The sequence below is a fragment of the Planococcus citri genome, chromosome 2, assembly GCF_950023065.1.
Source record: "Planococcus citri chromosome 2, ihPlaCitr1.1, whole genome shotgun sequence".
NCBI lineage: Eukaryota > Metazoa > Arthropoda > Insecta > Hemiptera > Pseudococcidae > Planococcus > Planococcus citri.
In genome coordinates, this window is record NC_088678.1 from 25,939,345 (window position 1) to 25,953,054 (window position 13,710).

At 34.9% G+C, this 13,710-nt stretch overlaps 1 protein-coding gene across 1 annotated transcript in view; it reads right to left on the reverse strand.

Moving 5' to 3' along the window:
• LOC135835193 (uncharacterized) overlaps nt 1-13,710 on the reverse strand; it is a 75,539-nt gene that overhangs the window by 6,894 nt on the left and 54,935 nt on the right. The window contains exon 2 of the mRNA XM_065349355.1: nt 6,795-6,874. The gene's annotated coding sequence lies outside the window, so the exon portion shown is untranslated. The remainder of the gene's footprint in view (nt 1-6,794; nt 6,875-13,710) is intronic.

Below are 13,710 nucleotides of genomic sequence, written 5' to 3' on the forward strand. Positions count from 1 at the left end.
TTGAGCAAGAACTGAACAAATTATTGTTGAAACTTCTAAATCTAAACACAACTAAAAAGTAAAAACTTTAAAAAACAGATGTAAATCACCAAAAAAAGATGAAAATAACTAAAAATTTTCAAAAATGCATGAAACGGTGTTGAAAACGTGTTAAAAAATGATTTGAAACGCTCAAAAAGTATTAAAATCGTCAAAACTGGATAGAATTTTGGTAAAATCTGACAAAATGCAGCCAAAATTTTATAAAAACAAGGTTAAAAATTAAAATATTGCTTGAAAAGTGAAAACATGTCAAGTTGATGAAGCAGGGTTGTACAAAAACGTGTTTTTTTTGAAAAAAACAAAAAAAACGTTTTTTTTTGTTTAAAACGTTTTTTTTGTTTTAAAACAGTTTTTTTCTCGTGTTTAAAACTATTTGTTTAAAACGCGTTTTAAACACGTTTAAAATGTGTTTTAAACACAAATTCATTTGTTTTGGGTTCACCAGACATCAATTTTTGAGATGTGACGTCATAAAAACGCTATAAAGCTCAAGAAATATTGAAAAATTGGAATCAAAACACAAAATTTGTCTCTAAAAATACAGTTGGTTCAATTTCACCTTTTTTCAACAAAAAACTAAAAAAAAACGTGTTATTTTTAGGAAATTGGAGTTGAAAAAAAACACGTTTAAAACAAAAAAAAACACAGTTTTAAACGGCTTTTTCGTTTAAAACATCGCTCTGTTTTTTTTCACTTGTTTTAAACTTGTTTTAAACATGTTTAAAACATTTTTGTTTTAAACATGTACAACCCTGTGATGAAGTTTCAATCAATGAAAAATAAAATTTACAAAAAATGTATGATAATAAGAAGTTTCCTCGATTGTGATTGGTGGAATCTTTGTTGATTCCTTAATCGTTTGACGACCTTGGGCTACCTTGGGCTTGTGTTTGTTTTCTTTTCAAGCACTTCTCCACTCTTCTCCCAAAAGTTTTTCAAGTTGCTTCTGGAATTTCGTGTTATCTCGTGTTTCTCTCGTTCACTTCGTATTTTTCATTCAAAACTTCATTAATTATCATGAATATGTCGTAAAATCGTGATTGTATTGTATTAATTCTGAGACATCAAGGTGTAGACCAATCAACTGGTTCGAAATCAACGGCGTTTACTTCGTATGTCTACGTTCGATTGTTCTGCAGTCTGCATTGGACCGACATTTTGATTTCAGATTTCGGAAAGTGATAAGCGATCGGATTTCCGGTATTTGACTATTTCGAACAAATTTCTCATTATTTCGTATTAGTTTTTTCTTCTATAAAGTTATGAAGTTTACCGTAAGACCGTAAGTATTTCGAGTAATTTAATTACCTAATTATTCAGCGATTATTTGGCTATTTTCTAATATCTTTCTCATGTAACGTTACTACAGATTCTGCACGATGAGAAGTGATATTTTCGGCGATTCGTTCATGAATTAATAATTTAATTTCAACGCGATGAAAAGTACGTTCGGTGTCGGTTATTGAATCAATTTACCCGTTACTGGTTTAATTTTCGCGTAATATATGAAAAATAGATCATCATCGAAGTACCACCGGCGACCAGGACCAGCTCTGCTCGTATAAATATCCAGATCCCCCATTACCAAGGTAAGCAATTTGAACCGTTACTTTTCAACAATGCTGTAAAATTTCGAATATTTCACACCATGTACGTGTGTAGCGTTTTTACCATCTCATCGTTTTAATTGAAATATCAACAAAGGAACTAATGAACAGTCATTTAAGAAGATATCTCGAAAAAGGAGCCGTTAGTACACCTCATCTACGAACAGCTTGCAGACTGCAAGTGCCGCTACGTATAGAGAACAATGGTCGGCGTACGAGAGAATCCTACAAAATTAATGATTTCCCACATTAGATGATTTTTCACGGTATACTATTCAACAATGCGGCGCTGTGCGACGAAGATGTTTCCGAATTTTTTTTCTCCAACGCTAGCTGGTAGCTGTACGAATCGAACGGAAAAAAACACTCGGTTAGGTAACGTCGCGGTCGCGTCTTAGCGCCATACAGAGAATTCCGAAATGTGAAAAGAGATTCGCCATATGCGATAAATGATGCCACTACGTGTTGACATTAGTCACGGCGGTTTTAATTAACACGAGATCGGTGGCTGGGTGTGAAAATTGTCGAAACAATAAGTCCTCTAATTACATGTAACACCGGTATACACCTCTTGATCGATGTATCGATACGATGAGTAATTGATACAGTTTTTTTTTCGTACATACGCGGAAATAACTCCGTATTGATTTACTTTCACTGCAAATATTAACGGGTTGCGATGGTTTTTAATTAAACGTCATATACGTGAAAGTTTATTTGCGTATGAAAATTCGCAAAAAGATCACCTAGAGTAGCTTTTTCTACACTCGACTGATGATGGCGGACCTCTGGAGGTATAAATTATCGGGGGGACTTTCTACGGATGCACAAGTGCGTGTATTTTTATCGTTTTTTATCGAGCTTGTAAACGATTTAGAAACCTTGATTTTGATAACTAGTCGTAGATATTCAGCTAGAAGCATTAACAGTCCTATGTACCTACCTATACGACTACGAGTACCAATGTAAAATTATCAAAAAGATTTACTCTAAACCGGTTAAAGGCATCGCAGGATTGAAACTCGATCGCTAATTAAAGTTCACCGTTAATAAGAGCAGAACCATTTAAAAGTATATGAATTTTTTTTTTATATAAGATGTTTCGAAAATTATTTTTTAATTTGTGTACATTTCTCGCGATTAAAGGCTGCGAATAATTTTTTTTTTCGAGGTGCTCATTACGGACACGTACGATATTGTAATCGTTACGTATTTTATGGGCAATTGCGTAGTTTTTATGGCTTTTCAACGAGTCGACACCGCGGTGTAAAGAAGCGAACTTTTTAACACGCGATGTGCTTTGCCTTAGCTACTCGAATACTCGAGAAGATGATTATTGTATTTGCGGTGGAAATGTCATGTTCGTGATTTGACATTCGAACGAGTTGATTTACATGCTTTGACGGGTGTGTGTGTGTGGATTTTAGCAGCACCCAATGCGATGTCCAGCACTCGGCATATTATAAGGAGATCACTTTCTATTTCGTTTCTCTTCGACTGGTTCGAAATATGTTATTAATGCATAATTACCACGTCGTCGTCGCGTTCGAATCTCGCAGGATGGATATTTTTGTCATTTTTTTTTTCCAAATGGCCAATGGTATCGTGAAATTTTACACTAGAGCGTTTTTATTGACATTGAATAACGGTATGTACAACATAAGTGGTATGCATACATGTGCATACCGCAAGAGTTAACAGGTGTTATGAAATATAGCGGACGGGTTTAATCGAATATATACACTTACACTACCGTGTGTCGAATTCCCTCGACGTACGATGGGTTTGCTGCTGACGAGTATATTACGCGATGATGAAGGATTTGTATTTGTGTAGTATTGTGCCAAATATGATTTAAATTTAAATACGTCAAAAGTAAATTAAATCGTTTTTCGGAAGGTAGACAGATATTGTTGTATGGTTTTGTAGAAATTGATGTGTTCATTGACGATAAAGGTGATTGCATGGTGAAGGATGAAAGATGCAGATGCTGGAGCGGGGAAAATGTTGGGAAGTACTGATCAGAATCGCGATTTATATTATGTGAAAAGAGTTGGAATTATGCAGAAAATTGAACTCGTGGTTTCAGAATTACTTCCTTTGAGGCGTCGAGTGTTTCTTTGGTACCTGTATTTACATACCTATACTTCTTATCTTTGTGAAAAGTTCTCACAAGGAATACTGAAGAGTGGGTGTAGGAAAATTGAGCTTCATGAGTGGGTGCTGACTGTCGAGATTTGAGTATGACCAATCAAGGATCCTCGAATCATGAAGTGTTCCTCGGAGATTTGGATGGAAAGTGGTCTCAGCTTTGGCCCAAGTACCACGCCATTAAAATTTTAGCTGCCAGTAGTTTTGAGTTTAGCTCTTACAGTATAGAATTTGAAATCTTAAAATTTTCAGAAATCGCTACCTCGTCACACAAGTTTTTCCCACAGCTTTGTCGTGGGAATCTTTCATTTTCCCATTCAGCTGAATTTTTCATATTACCTATATCTTTCAAAGATCATTCAAATTCTTCATTTTCGATGAAAATTTGATTAGAAGAGAGACTTCTTGGAGTGGGCATTTCGAATGCTTCTAAATTGTTTCAACCCTATGTAGAGGTGGAACTCACCTTTCTCAGCTTACCAATTCACCTTGGATTGTAAATGTCCCTAGTGAATACAGAATATTAATTTCCATTTATTCTTATTCAGGAAAATTACAAATTTTGATGTATTTTCTGCGATTAAAATTTTTTTGGTGTGCCATAAACTCTCTCAAAATGAGCTACGTACTTGAAATCAAAATTGATCCTTCAAAGCTGCTTTTCAGAGTCTTTTGTTGCGGGGGGGGGGGGGGGGTGCTTGAATCGAAATTTTCAGTGCTATGCCAAAATCTCCAGAAATTACTGAAGTAACTAATTTTCAAAATTTTCAAACGAGCCAACCCCTCTCCTGGCTCTCCTCCCCTCTTCCGCACTGTTCATCTCAAGATATTGGTACCAAAATCATAATCGGAGTTCTCCATTCAATTTTTTAGTAATTTTTTTTTTTTTTGGTTTTTGGGAATCATAAAATCAGATTTTTCAAAATCAAAGCCCCCTGTAGCCTCCCTCCTCCGATCCTACTCACGAATATCCGGCAGCAAATTGTGAATTAATTGATTGCGGGTATTCGCGAGTTATGACGTTTGAAAAAATTAAACCCCCCACCCCTCTAACCCTTTGTTTCAGATTTACAGAACATGATGAAATTTAAATTTAAGAAGTCGATTTTGTGTATGAAATAATTTTTTTGTTTGCCAAAAAGATGCAATTCCATTATTTTTTATTGTAAAATTTGAAATCAGATTTTAAAAAACATTCACTATTTGTTCGACTGAATTTCATCTGAACGATGAATTTTCAATGATCAAATTTTCAACAGCTTTGAGTAATTCATTCCTGAATTTTTTTGGAGAAAAAAAAGTCTAAAATTGCACTGAAACAATGTTTTAATCAGTGAGTGTGTTCAGACCCAAGTGAAGACCTGTGTTTGAAAACAGACTCTGTTTCCATCAGTGGGTGCTTTCAGACCCCAGTAAAGACCTGTGTTTGAGACAGACACCGTTTCTATCAGTGGGCGTGTTCAGACCCAAGTTAGGACCAGTGTTTGAACAGAGTGTCCACAAGCCTGGAAAACCTGGAAAAGTCAGGGAATTTGGTCGGTCTGGAAAAGTCAGGGAATTTCGTAATTTTCACGCAAAATCCCTGGAATTTTGAAAAAATGATCAATCAAATTTTGGATAAGGACCTGTGATGAAAGGAAAACATTTTTTTTTTTACTTCTCGAAGCACAAATTTTCAAAAACTTTCGCCCTCGCGATTCTTTTCTTTTCTTTTTCAGAGGCATGATGAAAATTTCTAGATTATAAAAATCAAGTTTTGAAGCCAAAAAAGGAACTCCTCACGAGAAAAACCAATATTGTTTTTATGCATCTCGAAATAACAAATTTACAAAAGCTTTCGCCCTCGCTTAGGTCTGTTTTCTTTTTCAAAATCAACATCCTTCAAAAAATAATATATCATTTAAATTCTAAAATCTTAAAAGCCAAAAAAAACTACTCGTCCTCACATTAAAAAACCTCGGTCTTATGCCTCTCGAAATGCAAATTTTCAGAAGCTTTCACCCTCGCTTCGCTCGAGCCAGTTCGCTTTTCTTTTTCAAAAGTAACTTCTTTCAAAAAAACAACATTCCAGTATTAAAATTTAAAAACCAAAAAATAAACTCCTTGCATTTGAAAAAAAAACTCGTTTTTAGGCACCTCGAAATTAAAATTTTCAAAAGTTCTCGCCCTCGCTTCGCTTGGACCAATTTGTTTATCCTTTTAAAATAAACGAATTTCACTTTTTGAGTCCTCCAAAACTCCAAAAAAGAAAAGAAAAATTTTCATAGGTCATATGAATATTGTATCAATTGGCCAAACTTGATGCAGATTGTTTTTTATATCCGAAGAAGTATCCAGTTCGAAGAGAAGCTTATGAAACAAAATTACACCCCCCCCCCCAAAAAAAAAACTTATTTAATTCGAGTATGGGGTAAGCATAGAAAATTTTTAAAAATGGTCTGGAAAACCTGGAAAAGTCAGGGAAAATCGTTTCCAGAAATGAGTGGACAACCTGTTAAAACAGTCAGACCCAATTCAGGACTAGTGTTTGAAGCAGACACTGTTTCCATCAGTGGGTATTTCAGACCCAAGTAAAGACCTGTGCTTGAGACACATTGGGATTTCTCTGGAAGAACCGAAGTGAATGTGTGCTAAAAAACATATATTTTTAAAAATTTTACAGGTGAAATAATGACCGTTTGAATTTTGATATGGACGACACGACGACAGTACGAAGATGCATTGTGTTGAAATAGTTTTTTCAGAAATGGGAAGAGATGAGGAGGATACCTACATATAGACAAATTTTGTAAAAATATCGTCATTTCGTCAATTTCCAATTTGAGTGGTTCTAAAAAAGCATCCAATGTAGGTGATACATTGATTTCAAGAACAACTCATCAAAAATTAAGTTCTTTCAACTGGCTTCTGCTTCTTTAATTTTAATGTTTCATCTGATAGATTGTAGAATAGATGACCATGTTCGTTGTGATTTTTTTGGCAAATAATACTTACTGTTGGCGTGTGTGAAAATTAAAGCTGTGAATGGACCTTTGAACTGCGTTTGTCTACATTCCAATGGAAATTTGTGAGCTCTGCAAAAAAAAAAATTAAATAATATTAATTATTATTTATAGTCTTGATGAGTGATGACTTAATGAATACTTTGAACAAAATCTTGGGAATTCTTAGGAGTAAAATGGCGTATTTTTATGCATATTGTTTCATTTCCATTAGTTGGGGAATCCGTCGAAACGCTATCAAAAAAATGTATTCGGTGGTGGTTTCAAATGACTAATGAAAATGACATCCAACTACTTCAAAATGGGGAATATAAATATTGGCAAAAGTGATTTCAAAAAAAATTATTGCCCGGAAAAATAAATTTTACGAATGGGAAGTCCATTTTTTGAAAAAACTCCTGCAGTTTTTTTTAGTTGCTAAAATTGTGAAAAAGTTTTGTTTCTTTGGTCAAAATTTTCAATAATTTTCAAAAAATCTTCATTTTTTCCAGAATTCCAAATTAGCTTTGCTTTTCACAAAATTGCCAAAAATCACGTTTTTAAAAAAAAAACTGTTATACATTTTCCTATTTTTCAAAAAATTTTCATTTCATGTTTTTTTTTATGAAATTTCAAAAAAAAAATAGTCCAAATTGATAGGAAGTTTTACTGTTTTCATTTTTTTTGCTAAAATTGTGAACAAGTTTTGCTTTTTTGGTCTGAACTACCAAAAATATTTCACTTTTCATCGGAGCTATCAAAAAATCTTGTTTTTTTTTTTGCCAAAATAACTGTCAAAAAATCTTACTTTTTGTTGAAACCACCCAAAAGTGTAAAAATTCTCTGGTAGAATCTTTAATCCTCCAAATTACTCCCGTCTCCTCCTGTTGCCCAAAAAAGCAAAAAAAGCATCACTTGTGCTGTAGAGTGTAGATGAACTTTTTTTTTTTTTTTACTTACTAGATTATTACACCTTGTGTAGATGAACTATTTTTATTGTTTTTTTGACGTGCTATTCATCAATTTTTGTACGTGTAATTCGTATTTTTTATGTCGTCCATTATTTCATTTCTTTGGCATGCACAATTTGTCGTTAATTGCATTATACATATAAACGTGCATTAAATTATTCTATCGGGCAATACCTTATATCTTCGTTCAAATTTATTGACTGTCGTTTAAAAAAATTTTCGTCGTAAAAACGCGTATCTATTTTCTGTCGTGTCCATAAATCATACCCCTTCAAAATATCTGTCGTGCCATACCTCCTCCCTCACCCTAAAAAAAAACTATACGTATTCTGAGTCCAAAATGTAGCTTTGTAAGTAAACTTATTGCACAACTTCAAAACACCTATCTTGCTTTTCAAATTTTCAAAATATAGCAGCACCTTCTTCAGCATCGAATTCAATAACTACTCTCAGACTTGGTCTGTGACCTTTTCAGCTACAGGTGATCAACTTCACACAACGGATCATTAAAAATTTTTAATTTGAATAAAATTCTGTTTACATACATTCACCTTTTGCGTAAATTACGATTTGGTAGATAGGTAGTTTTTCGTATGCATAATTCCACTCGTACGCCTTACGTAATTATTTTAACGATCGCGAAATTTCTCTATTAGTTTGGTTTCTCTTTCGCTTAAATGACTCGGAAAACTAAAATTTTTGATTTCTCTTCCCTCTGCTCGATTCCTTCCCGCGGGTTGGCTTTTTATACGGAAAATTACCTCGCGATTACACGGCAACTCGATGACGACGATGGTCATTGTAATGCTCCTCGACAATCACGTCCAACATGTTATCCATTGCCGCCGGATAAATGTCTTCGGGAAGATGAAAAGCCGCTATAGATACGGTTATGCGCTGATTGATGACACGAATGACCCTTTAGAGTCGAGTTCAAGGGTATAGAATTGACCATCGATGCGATGGTAATGAGTCTTTGGTATAATAATAATTACAGATTTATACACTATAAATACCTTATAGAGAGGAGGTCTATGTACACTGTACAGTGTACAGGTACACCTGATACGTAAGATAGATAAAGGATCGCGTGTATATGCATATAACGGTGCACGTATCTGGGCAAAAATTTCCACTTTCTATCCAAGTAGCAGTAGATAAAGGTAGGTACCCACATCTATCAGCGGAAAGAATTTGCAAAAAAAATCCATACACACGATCGATGGATCGATGAGGCGAATTGGTTGAAAAAAGAGGGCTATACTTTGATGCTTATTGGTTCGCAATGACCGAGTTCTTATTTTTTTTTTTGAATTTTCGGCAACGTATTTGGATTGATAAGTATAGGATAATGAAAACACTGTGATCACTGATGAGGGCGTTAAACTTGACCAAATTGAAGTATAATACCCAGGCAAAGCAGACGATAACCTTGCACACAATGAGCCGATAAAACCGATGATTATCGATCGAAAATAACCGTTCGAGATGTGCGAATCGATTGTAATTTCATAGTTTTTTGCCTTCCATCGTTATATAAATATAGTCGTAGGTAATTATTCGGATGGAACTTGTTTCGATTCGAGAATATTATGTATGATTATTGTATAGCCAAAGTGATTGTACTTGTCTCTGTGTACCTAGACCTATCGACTACCTACGTACCTATAGTATTCGGTGCTGTGAAAACCTTGAAAATGGATAATTTTACTCACTATGAGTTGAAGAGAACTGGTGCAAAACAAAGTTGTATATTTAAATGCGATGGCCGAGACGATTGCGGTAAAGATTAATATCCATATATTTATACGATACCGTGTTTTTTATTTTCTTCTGCTTCTCTGTGGCCGACAACGATGACGACGACGACCGACGACATCTGCTAATTTAAAGCGTATTAGTTACGGTTGGCATTTGCCAAGAAATCTCGCTCGATATGTCGGCTAAAATTCTTCCACAGATTGCTTCAATTGTGGAACCAATTGTACCACAGTAATTTGTACGAATAGAAGAAGACCCTCATTGGTACCTATGTAGCATCGGATGCTGCAAATGCATGCGGCAGTATTGTAAGAATGATTTTAAGCGTTATCGTTTTGTGTACTGTCAATCTCGTCGTCTTCGAATCAGCCTCCTGTAACTGGCCATTCCCAGCACATATTCGAACATAGGTCATGTCGATCCGAGTTGTCGTCTATTTTACTTGGAAAAATGACCAACGAAGTAAAAAAGAGTCGACGAACCCGACGCAATTAGCAATTGTTGAGAATTTTCTTCTTTTTCGTCTTATTTTTCCATTCCTCTCAGATACCTGGTGTACTGGTGTAGGTTTAGGATTTTCGAAACTCGCTCGACGAACCGAATTACCAAACAGTTGTAGAAATTACTTAATTACCGTGCTATTGCACTGCTTTATTTAGGCTTAGCTGGGACATAACATAGGACATAGGTTTGCGTATATGTCACCCTTTGCCCCGATCGAATGCGAATCGAAATTAAATACGAGTAATGAGCTAATGGCTAAAACGTATTACCGCGTGCTACTGTGCGACACGAGCCTGATCGGATATTCTATTATCTTTGGAATTGGAATTGTTTTAACCAGTCGCCGAGAACGGTTTTTATATCGCCGAACGTCGATTTTCGACACGATTTCGTGATCGCATCGACGACGGTCAATGTGCCACATACACCAATCGTACGTATAGCGCCGAACTCGAAATTATCATTTCAATTGGAATAATTTCATTTTAGCGGTGTAATGGAAATGTACTCGTACTCGTACCTCTATTTGTATGTATGTTCCTTCGCGAACGCCGTTTTATTTAACCGTTTATCTCGTACAAATGTTCGTCAAAGTCGATGGTCCGAAGAGAGTAAAAAAAAATTGCACTGAGGTTTTGGAAAAGTCTTGTGTAATCCGAGGCCGCACAACGGTAAATTGTGGACTAAAATTAACCATTACCACCTTGGCCATGTGGTATCGAAGATGTATGACTACGCCCTATTGGAAAGGGAGCAATTGCGATGGATGGGAGTGCATGCTGCATATCGAAGGTATTGGTCAGGTCGAGATTCATATGTATTGACGTAGCATCATCGAGGGGTTTTGATTTATCGGATAAAGTACATGTTTATAAAAAGAACGATTTGAACGGATGGAAATTATAGAGGTTTTTATTTTTTTTATGCGGATAACTTGAGGGGTTTTTGTACGAAAGGCGACGACGTGAGAGTTGATGCATATTTCATCTTGAGAATGTCCGAGTTCTTGAATACAACTCTAATGGTGTTGTGGAGGAGAAGGAGGAAGTGTAAGGGGAAAGCAGGTATGTCAATGTTGGACTAATACATAGTCGTGTTTATTGTCTACTCTACTTACTAATCTACTTCACATATTGACTAAATTAATATTCACATGCTAATGCTTGTTTGTTTGTTCGACTTTGTGTTTGTGTTTCAAACCAAACATCCTTCTGGGACAGTTTTGTTGACCAAATAAATGATGCGTAAATGTAAAATTTGAAAATAATTTTTAGGACTTGAGTTCGTAGACTATTGAACAAAATATTTTCATCAACTTGAAATGACTCCAGAGATAAATGTAGTTCTACATATTTTAAAAATTTGATGTTTGTCCATTTTCGAGCTTAGGTCATCCTCTGATTTTGATTGGAAAAAAAATCATGAATTATGCCCATTTAATGCATGATATTCAGATTTCGTTAGCCATACCTTTTTCAGGATGGAAGAGGAGACTTCCTTAAGAGGATAGAGCATCGTTAGAGTAAGTTAAAGCGCATCGTTCCGACGTTAGAGCACTCCCCCTCCACCTCCCCTCCCTTTGCAAAAAAATCTTCAAGTAGGGCTGGTGATTTGGTAGATCTTCCTGCGAAGTCAAAACCTGCGAAAATTATGTTGAAGGATAGAGCATCAATAGAGCTGTTTAGAGCACTCAGTCTCGACGTTAAAGCACTTCCCTGTGTTTTTTTTTGTTTTCATCATTATCATGTACCTGATTTAAAAAATTTCTTATCGAATTTTTTACATTTTTTTTTACAAATTTTTTCAATGAAAAAAAATGTTCCTTCATCCAAGTTTATAAAATCACAAGTGAAAATTTCAAAAGTAAAAATAAAACGAAAAATTTGAATGATAAAGTAATTTTTTGACATATTTACAAAATTCTACATCCCTTTGAAATTTAAAAAAAATGTTTGAAGATATTGCTAAAATCAAAAAATTTGAAAGTAAAATTTTGAGCCCCTTTCCCCTATTCCTCATCTTATAATATTCCAAAAAAGTTTGAAAAATATCCTGCTGAAAGACCTGCTCTGTTAGATACCCTAAATCTTCCCCGTAGATGCGCCTGCATTTAAATACTGAAATCCGACCTCTCAAATCGATGTTCACCACCATTTTCAAGCTGATCTGGAGCATCCAGTATGAGTTGACTTTTCTCCACCATCCTGCCATGAATTCGACATTCAGAATCGATTCGGGCAGGTGAATCGGGAGTGATGGTTTGAAAAGTGTATTTGTGATCTGTCACGAGAAAACCAACCTAGTGTCCAAAACGTAAATTTTACAAGAGGGGCATTTGAAGTTTTGAGTCTATGTATCAGGCGATCTGAAATTTGTAAGTCGGTGAAACTTGCACCACTTTTGGCTCCCATGAGTGCCAACATAACCCGATATTTTTTTTCAGAATCATCACATTCAAGGTTGCCAAGTCCAATAATCAAAATTTCCCAAAATCAATTATTTCGATTTTTTTGAATTTTTCGCCAAAAATGTTGCAAAAACTACCCGAGTATGATTTATTAATGAAGAATAAGTTATTATTATTAAATTTATCACGTTTCTTAACAAATTTGTTCAAGGTGAAAAGAGTTAATTTTTCCAGGTCAAGCCTTACTCAAATTTCAAAATATGGCCCAAATCCTCCAAATGTGGGCCGATTGTTGCAAAAATTTGCATTTCGACTCCCCAGAACATACCTTACAAGAAAATCAAAAAAAAGAATTTTTTTCAACTTTTACTGTAGTTGCTCTATTTTTTGACCTCAGATTTAGGGTCAAGAGAATCGTTCGCGAACGTTTCAACCCCCACAGTCGGATTCAGCACCCTAAGTACTACTAATATCCACCAGATATCGATTTTTTGGACACTGAGCTGGTTTCTCGTGACATATCACATTTTTTTACAGGCTGAAAATCAGAAATTTTGAAGAAATTCTAAAATCGTCTATTTTTGTAACAAAATTATGTGCTCAAAAATTCTTCCTAACACCAAAAGTCGACCCCCTGAATCGATTGCCAGTTGCCACCATTTAACAGCCGATCTGAATTTTTGGAGAAAAGTAAACTCATGCTGGGAAGCCCCAGATCGGCTTGAAACTGGCAGCAATCTATTTGGGAGATCGACTTTCAGCGGTAAAAGAAGTTCTGAAAAATGATACCTAATGATGAAAATAACTTGGCAAATGTGTTGAGAATTAGAACATTTTACATTAAAATATCATGGCTTCTCACTGAAATGGAAACTTTTCATTTTTTTTTTTATTAAATGTTTGTTAATGGTCATTATTTTCACTAAAAACTGCCATTTTTTCCTAGAAATATCATGTTTTCTCTTTAAAATTGAAATTTCCCATTTTTTAAACAAGTAATGTTCACATTCTTCCCCCTTTGCCCTCGCCCCGCATTCCGCAAAAAAACAAAAAATTCAATTCTTTTCATTTTGTTCACCAATAATTGGCCCCTTTACACAAAAAACTTCATTGAAATGGAAAATTCTCTTGATTTTCTATTAAAATGGCCACATTTTATTCACCTGAAATTATCAAATTTTCACTAGAAAGTGATGACGAATAAAGGGTCATTTTTTTCACAAAAAATTGATGTTTGTATTTGAAATTTCTTCATTTTGTTTTAAGAATTTGATGATTGAATTTTA